Here is a 15787-nt window from a genome sequence, read left to right as displayed (position 1 = left end):
GATTATTTGATCAGTTATGGATAAATTATGCATTTGCATGTTAAATTATGAAGTCTTATTCTGAATTGCTAAAGTTACAGTTTATTTTGTTGACACGAATCTCACTAAGACTTCGGAAGAGCTTGAGAAAATTGCCTCGTACTTGAAGATGGAATTTGAGACGAAGGATCTTAGGAAAACTCGTTTATACCTTGACCTGAAGTTCAAGCATTGTTCTGACGATATTTTGGTCTACCAATCGAACTACATCCCGAAGGAGTTACTTTTGAGTATAAGTTTGATCGTCCATACATTATATGCAAATGGGACCCTTGAAGAGGTTATAGAATCTGAAATTTCATATCTAAGTTCAACTTTGCACTTCGTTGTACCTAGCTCATTGTATTTAGACATGACATCTTATTTGCTCTTGATCTTGGTAAAGATGCAGCATCGCGCCTAAACGCAACTACTAAATTAGTATTAAAGACGTGCCCTGAAGGTACTACGAATTTAGGAAAATCAAATCCCAACGCATCTTGAGCAGATCCAACCCCCCTAATCCACGGAATGATGCTTGCCTTGTTTGTTATGTTGACGCATGTTACTTATCAAACCCGCACAAGGCAAAATCCTTGAATGGTTTTGTCTTTACCATTAGGGATATCACAATATCTTGGAGGTTCATGATATGACCTTAGTTGCAAAATCTTCGAATCGTTCCAGGACTCACCTTATTTCACTACGCCACAAGTGAGACATGGTTAAGAGTTCTTATTGAGCATATTCGAAGTACTTGCTGTTTTCATCCATCGTTGAGTCCCAATGACGATCCATGAAAATTATGCCGCATGTATCAACCTAACCAAGCCTTGATACATCAACGAAGTTAACGCCAAGACATATTGCATCTACATTTACATCAGCAAAGCATCAGGAGATTGAAGTCATGCAAGCCGATCCCAGACAACCTTGCTGACCTCTACACGACGTCACTGCCGAAGTCAACCTTCCAGAAGTTTGTCTAAGGAATTGGTATGCCTAGCTATTCATATGTGATGCTTGTAATTCTCATTTAGAAGTTTTGTCAAACTCAAAGGGAGTATCCAGAAGTATACTAACTTGATCTTAATGTACTTTTTTTCCTACGATTAGGAGCATTTTTCCCACTGGGTTTTTGCTACCTAACTAGGTTTTAATGAGGCACCCATCCTGGGCTGATCATACCCTTGTGAGCTCTTCTACTTACGTCCAAAAGACGTATAAGTTTGACTTAATGCAATTTCTCATTTTTCTCCTTAGTCTATGGGTTTCTCTCCCACCTTGGGTTTTACCATAGCGAGATTTGATGAGTTTTACTTTTTATGCATTCTTTCATTGATTTGAGACTCGCATTCGCTTATTGTGCCGACGACTTCATCGCTGAAGACCTAATGCACCATTTACTTGAGTATTTACACACTCAAGAGGGAGTGTTGCAGTCCTATTAGAATAGTAATGTGATTATGTAAATCCTAGTATATCTAGAAATATCTTTTATGTTCCTATTAGGAGTTGATTACCTATTAAGAGTTGTAATCCTAGAAAGGTAAGGATTTTACCTATCCTACTACTATAAATAAAGGCACAATGGGGGTGGAATAACACACTTCATAATTACACATCTCTCTCATTCTTTGACCAAACATGAATTTTGAACACAAACATACATATAAGTAATTTTAAAACAATAATTAATAATTCAAAGTATGCATGCATAATAACTGTCTATATGTATATGTTAAAAAAAACGACATTTTCATTCTAGTATCATGAGAATTACTTACTCATATCATTAAAATCAATGTTAATATAAATACCTTATATTCACGAGTTCTCCAATTCCATGTCGCCTGAAAAAAAAAAAAGAACCTTTGCAAACACACTCGAATATATATATATATATATATATGTATGTATAAAAGAAATTAAATCCTGCCCAAATTAGGTCCTCCAACAAGTCAAAAAAACCAAATAGATTTTTAAAAGAAAAATTCCTAATCAAACCAGAATTTGGACTGTACAAAAAACACCCATTTGACCGACCAAATGAGTAGGGATTCAGTCTAAAAAAGACTTCTTTTTTAAAAAACTTATTATTATTATTATTATTATTATTATTATTTGATAAAGTTTACCGCGTTCTGTTCAACTTCATGGAAGAAACTTTATTTTTTGAAAACGAGACATCTTGACTGACTAAACGCCTAATTTACATATCCCACAACCAAAATATTATCTCAAATAACAAATAAGTTTTAAGCAATTAGCAAAACTATAAATTAATATCGACCCATCATCAATCACTTTAGATTTTGTAAGTTTCAAATTAGGGATGGAAACGGGGCAAATCGTGTTTGGAGTGCCATCCCAATACTAGACCCTTTTATTTTCTCCGAACTTGAAACTGTAGAATCTCCAAATCGGTTGGAGCAAGTTGGGATAAATTTAGAATCTAAAACTTGAGTTTTACTCCAATGGTTGAAGTAGGTCTAATGAAGTGCTTGAGTTTATATAAAACTCAAGGAACCCTTTGATAAATTATGTGTCTATTGGTCTTAAACCATCTAACACGTTTTAGCAAGGGATGGCACCAATTAAATATAAATGATATGTGTTTGTTTGGATGTGCTTTGAAATGACTGTAAGTGTTTTTGGTGAAAATGTCTTTGGAACCAATCCTTAGTAAAAATGCAAGTAAATTCTGGAAAAACACTTAAAGTGTTTCCTCGAAGAAGCACATAACTGGTGTTTCTTGCAGAAAGCACTTAAAGTGCTTTTGGAACCAAAAAACATTTTCTCTAAAAACGCTTTTAGCCATTTTAAAAGTACATCCAAACGAGAACGATTAACATTATTTTTCATTTAATTATTAAAATTATATATTTCAATATTTATACTGACAATTTCTCACATGAATGAAAAATTAAAAGATTTTGAGAGTACAAGCAGACAAGAAATGCATTGGGGAGATGTGCCATTTGGACTTGAACCTACCCTAGTGATTACTTATTGAATTTCCTTGGCGACGCAATGGATGTGAAAAATCTTGAACTGCTCACCGTAGCAGTAAACCAAAACAATAAGCAATACAAATCACTAATCCTAATATATAACGGTTCATACAGTTGTGTTCATTTTAATCATGAACAAATCTCATATTCATGAGAGCTTCAGAGAATTTATAATTTAGTCATCTCATACTCATAGAAGTGACCCACTTCTACTCTCGCATAGGTGACCACTGATTAAGAGCAATTTGCTTTATTCCTCTTATTTTTAAGGTACCAGTGTCATTAAGTATAAATATACACCTATAACTTTTGTAGAACAACACACTTTTCCCACCACAAGAATGAGGTATATAGTATGTTAACTTCCTTAAAACATGCCAACCAGTTTGCCTACTAAACTTAGACCATGAGATCTCCAATCAACTAAGTTAGGTTTCCGCTCAACTGATTCATTAGTTATGTTGGCTTTAGCTCATTCTCCTCGATGATCAACTTACTCTCTAGTCAAATCCTTATAATTGTTATGGCTTAGGTTGACTATTCCATCATGCATGAAAAAAATTTCAATGGAGAGTTGTTGTTTTACAATGTCAAGTCCTCTAAACATATGTTAGGACTTACACAATAATTTGCTAAGAAGTAGACTTGCCACATTTAAGGTGTTTAAAGAAAGATCTCTAAAGCTTTCCATACCTTAAAATTACATATTGTCATGTTTAGGTAGCAAATACTTCTTGTTAAGTAAATACCATTATATCTTAATGACATTTAAGTCGCCCTCACAATTCTCTCATAATTGTGATTGCTGAAATGCATGAGATTAGTATAAACATATGAAGCTATTCTATCTTCTTAGTCCTTAAAGCCTCACTAGTCTTTTAAGGGGAGTATTTTTGTTCACCACCATTTAGTGTGGTGTATACTCACCATCCTATTTATTACAGTTGAATGAGTTTGGCTTTCGAGATTCGTGTAGTGGATTAGCACAAATCTCAAAATTCAAACATATCTAACGATGATAAATAGGATGGTGAGTATACACCACACTAAATGGTGGTAAGCAAAAATGCACTCATCTTCTAAGATAAGCACAAAATCTTTCTTCCCATGAGCAACCATGATATAACAAACTCATTGTTTTCCATGACAAATTTTGAATGCACGTCTTTAGGCCGGCATGCAAGTGTATGTACACTTTCTATGACATTGTCTCTTATTTTGCAAGATAATTTGAAGACTTAATCTTCCAGTACCTCAAATAAGGAACTGCTTGAAGACTTAAATCTTCCAAATTTTGCAAACATGTATGTGTCTAACCGTTTGGTAGTTCTCTAAATCCATCGAACATAAAACTGATTCGCCATTTCTCATCTGTTTGACACAAGTTCTTGGCCCTATATATATCAATTGGATGATGCATCGAATTCAAATGAAGTTCCTTCCTTAAAGAGGAACTTATCCCACGGATTGATACTAATCTGCACTATAAAAAACAAATGAATCCATGAGTCGCTTTATACATACCAATTGTTCTAGCTTTTCTCATTGAATGGGTTTTCAGTAGCATACTAGCTGCAATAGAACCTTGTCACTTGTCATTACTTTGGAAAACTTGGCCGAGTATCAAACATAGTCAACCGATGAAGTTGTTTTTGTGAAATAAGGTTGCTTGCGATATTGCTCATAATCCCAGTGGAATATGATAGAACTTAGCATGTAGAGGTTGATACGTTCTTTATTAAAGAAAAGCTAGAAGGTAAAATTATTGAAATGCCTCCAATTAGAACGGAAGATCAAATAGCTGACATTCTCACCAAAGCAATTCCTAGTTAAAAGTTCTCTAAGTTTCTATACAAGTTGGGCATGTGTAACATATATGCACCACCTTGTGGGGGGAGTGCTGACTTGGATAGTTTCCTATAATTTAGGATTTCTTAGTTTAGGATGGATCCCGTGTAATTTGGGTGAAATCTCTTTGTAATCTCATGTAATTATTCATACCTATTTGGTTAGGATTAAGATTGTATATTATGCCTCTTTCTGAGAAGAATTGACACGCCCCGACCCTGATATTCCCTGAATACCAGGATAGACACGTGTTGGCCGACACCCGAGGGTGACGAAAGCCATTAATTGATACAAAAGCTAAGAATAAGAAATAAATACGGGTTATGAATTTAAAAAGAATGAATTAACAATTTAGGAACGTTTTCAGAGCATACAACTAAACCTAGTCACTAACAAGAATTAAGATAAGATTGAATGAACAAAGGAGTGGGTCCTACCCCGAGAGGACTTGAAGATGCCGCTGCGGAAGTATCTTGATGCCGGGATTATGTGCCTTCATCCTAAGTCCTGAATGGGGGCGCAAAACAAGGGTGAGTGGACCAAGTTTATATACATACATAATACGAAAACATTTATGAACATACTAACCCCCACAGTTAATATGATGAAAACTACTAAATAATAAGTGATAGGTTTCTCAAAACCTCTAGCATGCCATAAAAACAATTCATATATGTATCTGCAACTCAATCTCATTCTGCAAATCAATCTCAGAAATCATATCATAAATCATATCAGAAATCATGTCATGAAGCATAACACAAGTTGTGCTGCTAATGAGTGCACTGAATAATAATACTCCCGGCCCAATGCCTGCACCTCAGTCTCTGTGCCCGTAGCCAGAGATATCTCCCTTCCGGCCCAATGCCTGTCTCCGTGTCCCTCAACCTTTCACTAGGGATTATTTCTCCCGGCCTCAATGCCAACACCAAATCCTCGCCCCAGGCGGCATAGTGTTCACTAGGTACGCACAAAACAGTTTTCTAAAATACAACTTCGTAGCATAAATTCATCGATCCTCTATACTACGAAGAGGTGTTCGAAAATCATTTGAAACTCATTCTTAGCATCCTATCGTCATCGATCAGATAGTCTACCAGAATGAGGGTTCTATAGAAATTACAATATAATGAAAATAGTTCAAAAAATATATATATAATCAATCATCATCAAATTATCATGCTTCCTGTAAAGTATTCCTCAAATCAATCAATCTGTAAGACATGCTATTTATATATGCAATTCTATAAATAAAACATGCAATTTTTGAAGGTGGTCCACTCACAGATACTCCGAAGCAGCAGAATTGTGCGGAAAATGATTAAGGAAGTCTCCACTAGCAACTTCACCTAAGCACGAAAATGTACAATTTAATAAACTACCCAAAAGATAGAATCTTAGGAAATGGAAATGGGTTTTGGGTTTGGGTAGGTTAGGAACAAGAGGGAGTTTGGGCTTAAGCCTAAACCCATACTTACACACACTGCACACCTTCACACACACACACGGCATGCATATATATATATATATGTTAGAATATGAGCATGAGTATGAATTGGTAAACTTAGTTGTAGGATTAGAGATTGAGTAGGAAGTCTTGTTGGGAATGGATTTGTAAATCCATGTTGTAACTGGACTGCTATTTGGGGTGAATTCGTATTCTATATGGATTTTAATAGGGGAATCTTTATAGAATTTGGCTAAGATTGTATAGTATATATATGGTTGCCTCTGCTCTCGCAGTGTGTACTCAATAAAAGACTAAGACCTATTATTAGTTGAGAGTCTCGTTCACTGAAGAGAGGAGAAGGTGCACCACGACTTTGCTACAGAAATCAGACATGGCAGCAGCTTCGAACTCTTCTGCAGGTATGTTTTATCTCTGTGCATTGCTTTATGGTTTATGGTTTTGTGTTTTGATCACGGTAACTTGCTTTGCATGATCCTGGTGTTGTGTTTATGCTTACATGTGGTATCAGAGCCTTGGGTTCATAAATTATAAGTTCTGTGATTAAAACCAATAGGTTCCAAAACCATAAATAATAGAGGAAAATATATCTTCGTTGCCGCGTTGGGAAATCGAACACAGGTTCTAGTTAATGCCTTGCGAATAACGACAAAACATGTTTGAAAAATATAACCTTTTGAATTTCAAAGGATGTTACGGTTGGATTTTCTGCAAATCCAAGGGAAGGGGTTTTCTTTCCGATTGGGTCTTTTCGATTAAGAACATTAACCAACAATACATGCTTCTGGGTTATAATTTCATCAATCTTGCAACTGATATGATCAATTTGAATGGTTATTCCGCTGCGCTGTTTCAAAAATTGGATCTGTGCAAGGTATGTTTGACAAATTGCAAAGTTTTATTCTTGCATTCTTAACTGTTGTTCTGCAAGATTGAGTCCAGGGTTTATATTAGATCTTAAAGGATAAGATTATGATAACAAAATCTATATGGATTCAATTGAATTGAAACTGTTTTGCATAAATTTTAGACTTTGGGTGTTCGATCATGTGTTATCCGCAATTATTTTGAAATCTGCAGATTACTAATGCACCTTTATGTTTTCTGTTAAACCATGAATGATGGTTATCATGCATGAGACATCTCTTGACTGTCTGTTGTTGCATATCTTGTCATGGTTTTTGCTAAGTTTTGATAAGTCAATTTTTCTATGTATGCTTATCAACTATATGTTGTTAAGTCTATATGTATGATTTATTTAACACAATACGTTGACATGAAGGAAAGTTTATTTATTGATATCCCCGATAAGTTACAAATATGTACATATACTTGAGTCAAAATAAACAAACAAGAGGGAGCCTTCACAAAGGTGGCTTAGGAGAAGTCTCAGCAGTCGGTAGAGCCCCAGAAAGAGAAGGCACCGGAGGGGGATCATTCGGAGCCTCAGTACTGGATAAAACCCTAGAAGAATGAGGCATCAGAGGTTGATCATTTGGAGCTTCATTACGCGGTACAGCCCCAGAAGATGAAGGCAATAAATGCCTTTGGAACAAACCCACAAATCTCTGATGATCAAGTAAAACCTGACCATCAGATTCCTTCATCTGGTCAAGCTTCCTCTTCATGTTTGTAGCATAGTCATGTGCGAGCCGGTGCAACTGTTTATTCTCATGCTTGAGCCCTCTAATCTCCTGTTTGAGACTCATCACTTCAGCCGCCAATGATTCAACTTGGCGGGTTCGAGCAAATAGGTGTTGGGCCATATTAGACACAGAACCTGCACACTGAACACTGAGAGCCAGAAAATCCTTAACAGCCAACTCATCAGACCGTTTGGAAAGTAGTCTGTTATCTTTGGGAGTGAGAAGGTTCCTGGCCACTACCGCAGCGGTCATATCATTCTTCATCACGGAATCCCCAACGGTAAGAGGACCAGTAGGGGAGACGAATGATGGGCGCCATATGTTATCTGGAGAAGGCGGGGCTGCCTCTTCAACAAGGTTCAAGTCAAAACGATGGTCGGAGGGGCCAGACATTTTCAAAGGTGTTGAAGAGAGAAGAGGTCGGACAAATCAAGATCTTAGAAGTGCAAGAATGGAGCTTCTACTGGTGGATATTCAAGTGTGCTTTGGAACTTAATGTCAGCCCCTATAAAAATCTGCACTCGACGAAGCTTCAGAAATCGAAGAGGCGCCTGCTCAGAAATCGAAGAGGCGTTTGCTTTCTCAAAAGCTGGGCTGCTCAGAGACCACGAGGGTCGATCTTAGAAATCGAAGAGGCGTTTGCTTTCTCAAAAGTTGGGCTGCTCAAAGACCACGAAGGTCGATCTCAGAAATCGAAGAGGCTTGCTTTCTCAAAAGCTGGGCTGCTTAGAGACCACAAGGGTCGATCTCAGAAATCGAAGAGGCGTTTGCTTTCTCAAAAGCTGGGCTGCTCAAAGACCACGAAGGTCGATCTCAGAAATCGAAGAGGCTTGCTTTCTCAAAAGCTGGGCTGCTCAGAGACCACGAGGGCCGATCTCAGAAATCGAAGAGGCACCTACCTTTCCAGCCTTGTCAGCACCTGTCACACGCACACTCAGCTTTGCGGAAATTATGGGTATTCTGTCGAAGATTTCTGACGAAGTAGAAAGCACATGAATCGTACTGTTCAATCACCCACTTCCCACACGCAACAGTAACTCATGGGTACCACAGATAACTTTGCCAAAGTTCTCTGACAAAGTTGAGACACGTGATGCTTGCAGCTCCCGCTACATTGCTCTGACCAAGAAGGGTAAAAGAATTGCAAAGAAACAACACTAACAAAGTTTAGACACATAAATTTTGAAGGTCTAGCTACCATATTATTACCCACAAGGGTAAAGGAACAGTACCACTGCTGGATAATTGGAAAGTCCCGGTGTGTCAACCTTTGTGCTTCGTGGCAAGGTAGACTAGCAAACATGCCCAACCTTTACTCACATTCGAGAAAACACTCCCAACAGGATTGCTTGCTCCAAAATCGAAGAGGCACCGCCCTCCGAATCTTGAGAGCCAGACTCCCAACATGATTACTTACTCAAAAATCAAAGAGAGGGTAAAGGAACAGTACCACTGCTGGATAATTGGAAAGTCCCTGTGTGTCAACCTTTGTGCTTCGTGGCAAGGTAGATTAGCAAACATGCCCAACCTTTACTCACATTCGAGAAAACACTCCCAACAAGATTGCTTGCTCCAAAATCAAAGAGGCACCGCCCTCCGAATCTCAAGAGCCAGACTCCCAACATGATTAGTTTCTCAAAAATCGAAGAGAGGGTAAAGGAACAGTACCACTGCTGGATAATTGGAAAGTCCCGGTGTGTCAACCTTTGTGCTTCGTGGCAAGGTAGACTAGCAAACATGCCCAACCTTTACTCACATTCGAGAAAGCACTCCCAACAAGATTGCTTGCTCCAAAATCGAAGAGGCACCGCCCTCCGAATCTCGAGAGCCAGACTCCCAACATGATTAGTTTCTCAAAAATCGAAGAGAGGGTAAAGGAACAGTACCACTGCTGGATAATTGGAAAGTCCCTGTGTGTCAACCTCTGTGCTTCGTGGCAAGGTAGACCAGCAAACATGCCCAACCTTTACTTACATTCGAGAAAACACTCCCAACAAGATTGCTTGCTCCAAAATCGAAGAGGCACCGCCCTCCGAATCTCGAGAGCCAGACTCCCAACATGATTACTTTCTCAAAAATTGAAGAGACACTGCTTTCTGAATCTCGAGAGCCAGACCCCCAGCAGGATTGCTTTCTCAAAAATCGAAGAGGCATCGTTCTCCGAATCTCGAGAGCCAGATCCCCGACAGGATTGCTTGTTCGAAAACCGAAGAGGCACCACTTTCCCAACTTCAAGAGCTGGATCTCCTTGGATAAAGCTTGTCTGTAATCTTCACACGCAACATCAGCTTTCCAGATACCACAGACCACTTTTTCAAAGTGCTCTGACAGAGTTAAAACATGTGAAGCTGGCAGCTCCCACTACTGTGCTATGACCAAGCAGGGTAAAGGAATATCATTATTACTTGATGTTATGGAGACTCCTATATATGTCGACCTCCATCCCTAACGGACAGGCAGACCTGCAAAAATGCTCAACCCTTTCTCTTATCTGAGAGGACACTCCCAACGAAGCCTTTCGAAATATTCAGCTTTCTTTCCCCCCGATAATACCTCTGTAAACAAGCTATACTAGAGCAAGAATATCTCATATCATCAGGGTTAAAAGCAAGAGTATCCCATATCATGCTTTTTCCCTATCTTTTCCTTTGGCCTTGTTCTTACCTGTAAGACAAGGAGAAAGAGAGCAATCAGTCAGCACTTGGAATCAAGCTTCCAGCCAGGAACTGACTGCCTGGAACCCCTTACCTGATTACTTACCTGGCATTGCTCTCGAGTACTCATCTTCAAAATCTTATGCTTCCAGGGAAGATACCGCATCTGCCTGAGGAACAGATAGGGCAAGTGAGAAGGATACAAGGAAGCATATGGAGACAAGCGTAACAGCACACGTGCCGATATATCCACTACTCTGTCAAAAGCAAAAGTATCTCATATCAGCAGGGTCGAACGTACTCTAGATTTGATGGACTTGTTTTGACCCTCAAATTCTTCAGTCGGCCTTATACTCTGGAGGAAACCAGAAAACCCTCCAACCCGGTTCAAGAATAAGCCTGTGGAAAGTTACTTCTTTAAAAGCAAAAGTATCCCATATAATCTCTTCTCATTTTTCTTCTCTTTATCCTTCATGCTGCCTGCAAGATAGGGAGAATATGAACAATCAGCCGGAGCTCTGATTGCTTACCTTGTCTGTCACCTTTTTCAGCAAATCCCCTAGCCCGGCGACTTGGGGGACTCCTACTACATGGTTTGTATCGCGCTTGACCAAGCCTGAAACTACAAGTAAGCTTCAAGTGAAATTGATACATTACCTTGTGCATCTCCACCAGTTACAGATACCACCCCTGGATGGAGGAAGAGTACTTCCAGAGAAGATGCCACATCTACCTATGAGACAGATAAGGCAAGTCAAGACGATACCACACTCCGGTATTTAGAAGTTTCGTGGTTACGAGATCATTCTCCCACAATATTTCCTAATGTCATTTGTACTAAATCATTCACTTGTATTCACTAAAGGAGAGCTTGAACCTATGTACTTGTGTAAACCCTTCACAATTAATGAGAACTCCTCTATTCCGTGGACGTAGCCAATCTGGGTGAACCACGTACATCTTGTGTTTGCTTTCCTATCTCTATCCATTTATATACTTATCCACACTAATGACCGGAGCAATCTAGCGAAGATCACAAAAAGTGACCGTTTTCGCTACCTAGGATCTATCTTGCAAGAGAACGGAGAATTAGATGGAGATCTCAACCATAGAATACAAGCTGGATGGATGAAGTGTAAGAGTGCATCCGGCGTGTTGTGTGACCGTCGTAGGCCACTGAAGCTCAAGGGAAAATTTTATAGGACGGCAACAAGGCCAGCGATGTTGTATGGCACATAATGTTGGGCGATGAAGCATCAACACGTACACAAAATGGTTGTAGCAGAGATGAGGATGCTTCGTGGGATGTATGGGCACACGAGAAAGGATAAGATTGGGAATGAGGATATCCGAGGTAAAGTAGAAGTAGCCAAAATTGAAGGAAATATGAGAGAAAATCGGTTCCGGTGGTTTGGACATGTGCAAAGAAGGCCTACTGACGCTTCGGTTCGAAAATGTGACTACGGGACAGAGGTTCAGGGCCGAAGGGGTAGAGGAAGACCTAGGAAAACTTTGGAAGAGACCCTAAGAAAAGACTTGAGTACTTGGATCTAACGGAGGACATGACATAAAACCGAGCGCAATGGCGTTCTAGGATTCATATAGCCGACCCCACTTAATGGGAAAAGGCTTTGTTGTTGTTGTTGTTGTTGTAGTTGTGATGTGCTAAACTGCGAAAAGGAAATCAGGAACCTAACTGGTTCATATTTGTGATTTCTTCTGCAGCATCCGCCATGTCTCTCAAGACTTTGAACTTAGCTTATATACCACTTCTGCAGCTGAAGGTGTCTTATAATACACAAGACAAGAGTTGGGATATAGATGAGCTCATCGCACAATGTGTTCAAGAGGAGACTCGGCAAAAGCAAGAAAGAGGCAAGGATGTTGAGACTGTGAATTTTGTGCAAGTAGGAAAGGGGAAGAAATTCAACAATGCTGGAAATAATTCAGGTAAGAATTTCAAGTACTCCAAACCTTCTGATAAGACTGGTACTTCTACTAAAATATTTGATATTTCTAAAGGGTCTAACAATCTTAAACCAAAAGTTAAAAATGTTGCCAAGCTTAAGTGTTTTTTTCTGCAAAACTCGAGGTCATCTAAGAAAGGATTGTGAATTGTTTAAGGATTATCTGAGAGCTAATGGCAAAGAGGTAGTTAATGTCTGTGAAGAGTCTTTTGATCAGTGGGAGTAGTTTGTTATTTTGTTTTACAAAGAGCAATTGCTGCATTAAGGACAATTGCAAAATAAAGTTTGAGAAGTGTTGCTACTGTGAAGTTCGAAGAGCTGGTGTGGCAGTTTTGTTCTTCTCTAAAGTTAAGTTTATGTTTAGCTAGTTTAATTATTAATTAGTATAATTGTTAGCTAGGTTTATTGCATTCAGAGATTCAATTTTTGTAATTGATTGGTTTGATATATATATGTTTCCGCTACTGAGTATTGGTACTCATCTAATAAATGGTATGTAATTCTTGAAAATCAGATCAGAGACATGAAACATAAAGCTTACATCTTGTATAATTTTAAATTCCTGATATGATGTTTCAATAACAGTCTTTTCCCAAGGCTCGTTACTTTAAAATTTTAAAGTTTTGCAGTTTTGGATGGTGGTCTTATTGTAGAGGAAGTTTTGTTTGATGCTTTGGAAACAGTTTGGCTGTTTTAAGATTATGATTAGTAAATCATTTTAAGTCAATCATTTTAAGTCAAGGTTATGTTGCTTTCCTATAAGATCGATTTATGTTTTGGTCTTTTTGAAAAGTGGGAGCATATTATGTGATTGACTGTTTAATATCAGTTTATGTTATGAGTCATATTTGCAGTCTGGATATGTGTGAACTTAGAATCAATACTGCATTTTGGTTGTGGTTTATGATTCTCTGTTTCCATGTTTTGGAGTGTAATAGAATGATGGTCATAACGATGGATTCTCAGGTGAGGCTCTGCAGTCACTTCTTATAAATTGGAGAAGTTCATATCTGAAACTGATCTCATGTTAAAGTGGGAGAAAATGTAATAATATGAACATGAGATTGGGTGTTTTTGATGGTGAATGGTTAAGTCCAATTAGAATAAGAAAGCCTTATGAGAAGTTGTGAACAAATCCTTGTTTGTGAAGGATTCTGTTAAAAAAAAAAAAAATATTTGAACTGATATGGCTTGGAAAACATAAGTTGTTTTCTATAAGGATTGTAATAGGAAATCCTTGTCAAGTTATAAGGACATATATGTGTTTTGGATTTAGATTGATGCTTGAGAATCTTTGTGATTTGACTTGAGCAGTTGGTTGAATTCATATATTGGTAATTCTTTATATTGGAATGAATTACTAGTTGATAATTTTACTATCTGTTGGACTTAATTGTTTCGAATTAAGTTAAGGAATAGTGGGAGTGGATATTTAGGTCCACTGATGTCAATTTGATCATAATGTTATAAGTGCAGATTTAACATAAGCAATCTGAGGGCTTTAGACTGATTATGATGTAGCTCAAAAGGGCGTGGTGATCACCCTATTATAGTCTTAATCGAACTAGTTTTCTTGGTTCATACTTGCTCAAGTGGGAGAATGTTAGAATATGAGCATGAGTATGAATTGGTAAACTTGGTTGTAGGATTAGAGATTGAGTAGGAAGTCTTGTTGGGAATGGATTTGTAAATCCATGTTGTAACTGGACTGCTATTTGAGGTGAATTCGTATTCATATGGATTTTAATAGGGGAATCCTTATAGAATTTGGCTAAGATTGTATAGTATATATATGGTTGCCTCTGCTCTCGCAGTGTGTACTCAATAAAAGACTAAGACCTATTATTAGTTGAGAGTCTCGTTCACTGAAGAGAGGAGAAGGTGCACCACGACTTTGCTGCAGAAATCAGACATGGCAGCAGCTTCGAACTCTTCTGCAGGTATGTTTTATCTCTGTGCATTGCTTTATGGTTTATGGTTTTGTGTTTTGATCACGGTAACTTGCTTTGCATGATCCTGGTGTTGTGTTTATGCTTACAATATATACATATATAAACACACACACAGCATGCATATATATATATATATATATATTACATACATATATAAACACACACACGCACAGTATGCATATATATATATATAAACACACACACACATCACGCATACTTACACACACACACTCGCGGTTCACACACACACACACACACTTGCACATACACATACACACACAGTACACCCACACTACACAAACACACTCACGAACTCGCCGGAGTTCGTCGTCGGAACCGGACATGCATGCACAAAGGATGGCAAGGGTTAGGGCTTGAATAAAGGGTTCTAAAACTTCACAAATATACATAAGAACTCACCTAGACGCACTGCAGCAGGTTTTGGGAAAAATGGACCTCGAACTCGTCGGAGTTCGTCGTCGGAGCTAGATTATGGACACAGAGAAAAACTGAGATCAAAACCCTTGAGTTTTGTCATAAAAACAACATGCATAACCCAGAAAATTGAAGAAGGAACACAATTCTTACCTGGGTTCGAGTTTTAGAGCTTTGAAGCTCTCGGCTTCAATGGCAGAAAAACCCACGGTGCTCTGATGGCACATGCAAGGGTACCATTGAGTTCGTTAGGTCTCAAGGATTCCAAATATATGGTTTTGGGGTTTGATTTGTGAGGGAAGTGAGGTGAAAGCTAGAGAGAAGCTCTCGGAGCTTAGAGAGTGTGAGAAAGAGAGAGAAGAAACCGAAGAAAGAGAGCACTGAGATTCTGAGATGTGTTTCGGGCAGAGATGAAAGGAAAGAGGGATCTGAGAGCTGCCACATGGCAGTTTAAGATCAATAGCCTTTCTAGATCAAGGGTTAGGATTAAAAGAGAATAAGGGACTAAATTGATAGATAACAAATATGTTCTAGGGGAAAAATAGAAATAGGATGAAAATATGGGGGTGGGGTTTAACAAGAATAATCATATCATTCAAAGCATTCTCGTTTATCATATGGGTATTCGTATTTAATACACTATTGTCTTCTTGATTTGATTTACTTTCCTTATGCTTCTATATTGTTATTAATATATACAAGGTGTTTGATCTGAAAATTATACAATGTTGTATATTCCATATAGAATAAGCATGTTCAAGAGATTAATATTAAGTAAGCTTAGT

General features: G+C 38.3%; 2 long non-coding RNA genes across 2 annotated transcripts; one reads left to right on the top strand and one right to left on the bottom strand.

The window, feature by feature from the left end:
* Positions 1 to 5184: 5184 nt before the first annotated feature.
* LOC139195344 (uncharacterized) lies at positions 5185 to 15392 on the bottom strand. Its single transcript, XR_011580183.1, has 3 exons — positions 15156 to 15392; positions 6166 to 6229; positions 5185 to 5387 (listed from the first exon to the last, which is right to left on the bottom strand). It is a non-coding gene; the product is annotated as an uncharacterized lncRNA (long non-coding RNA).
* Positions 7082 to 12926, top strand: LOC139195345 (uncharacterized). The gene is made up of 3 exons (XR_011580184.1): positions 7082 to 7222; positions 12374 to 12598; positions 12671 to 12926. It is a non-coding gene; the product is annotated as an uncharacterized lncRNA (long non-coding RNA).
* Positions 15393 to 15787: the final 395 nt, after the last annotated feature.

This window comes from Malus domestica, chromosome 04 (genome assembly GCF_042453785.1).
Source record: "Malus domestica chromosome 04, GDT2T_hap1".
Taxonomy (NCBI): domain Eukaryota; kingdom Viridiplantae; phylum Streptophyta; class Magnoliopsida; order Rosales; family Rosaceae; genus Malus; species Malus domestica.
The sequence above is the reverse complement of the archived record's forward strand: the minus strand, read 5'-3'. Positions and strand labels throughout refer to the sequence as shown.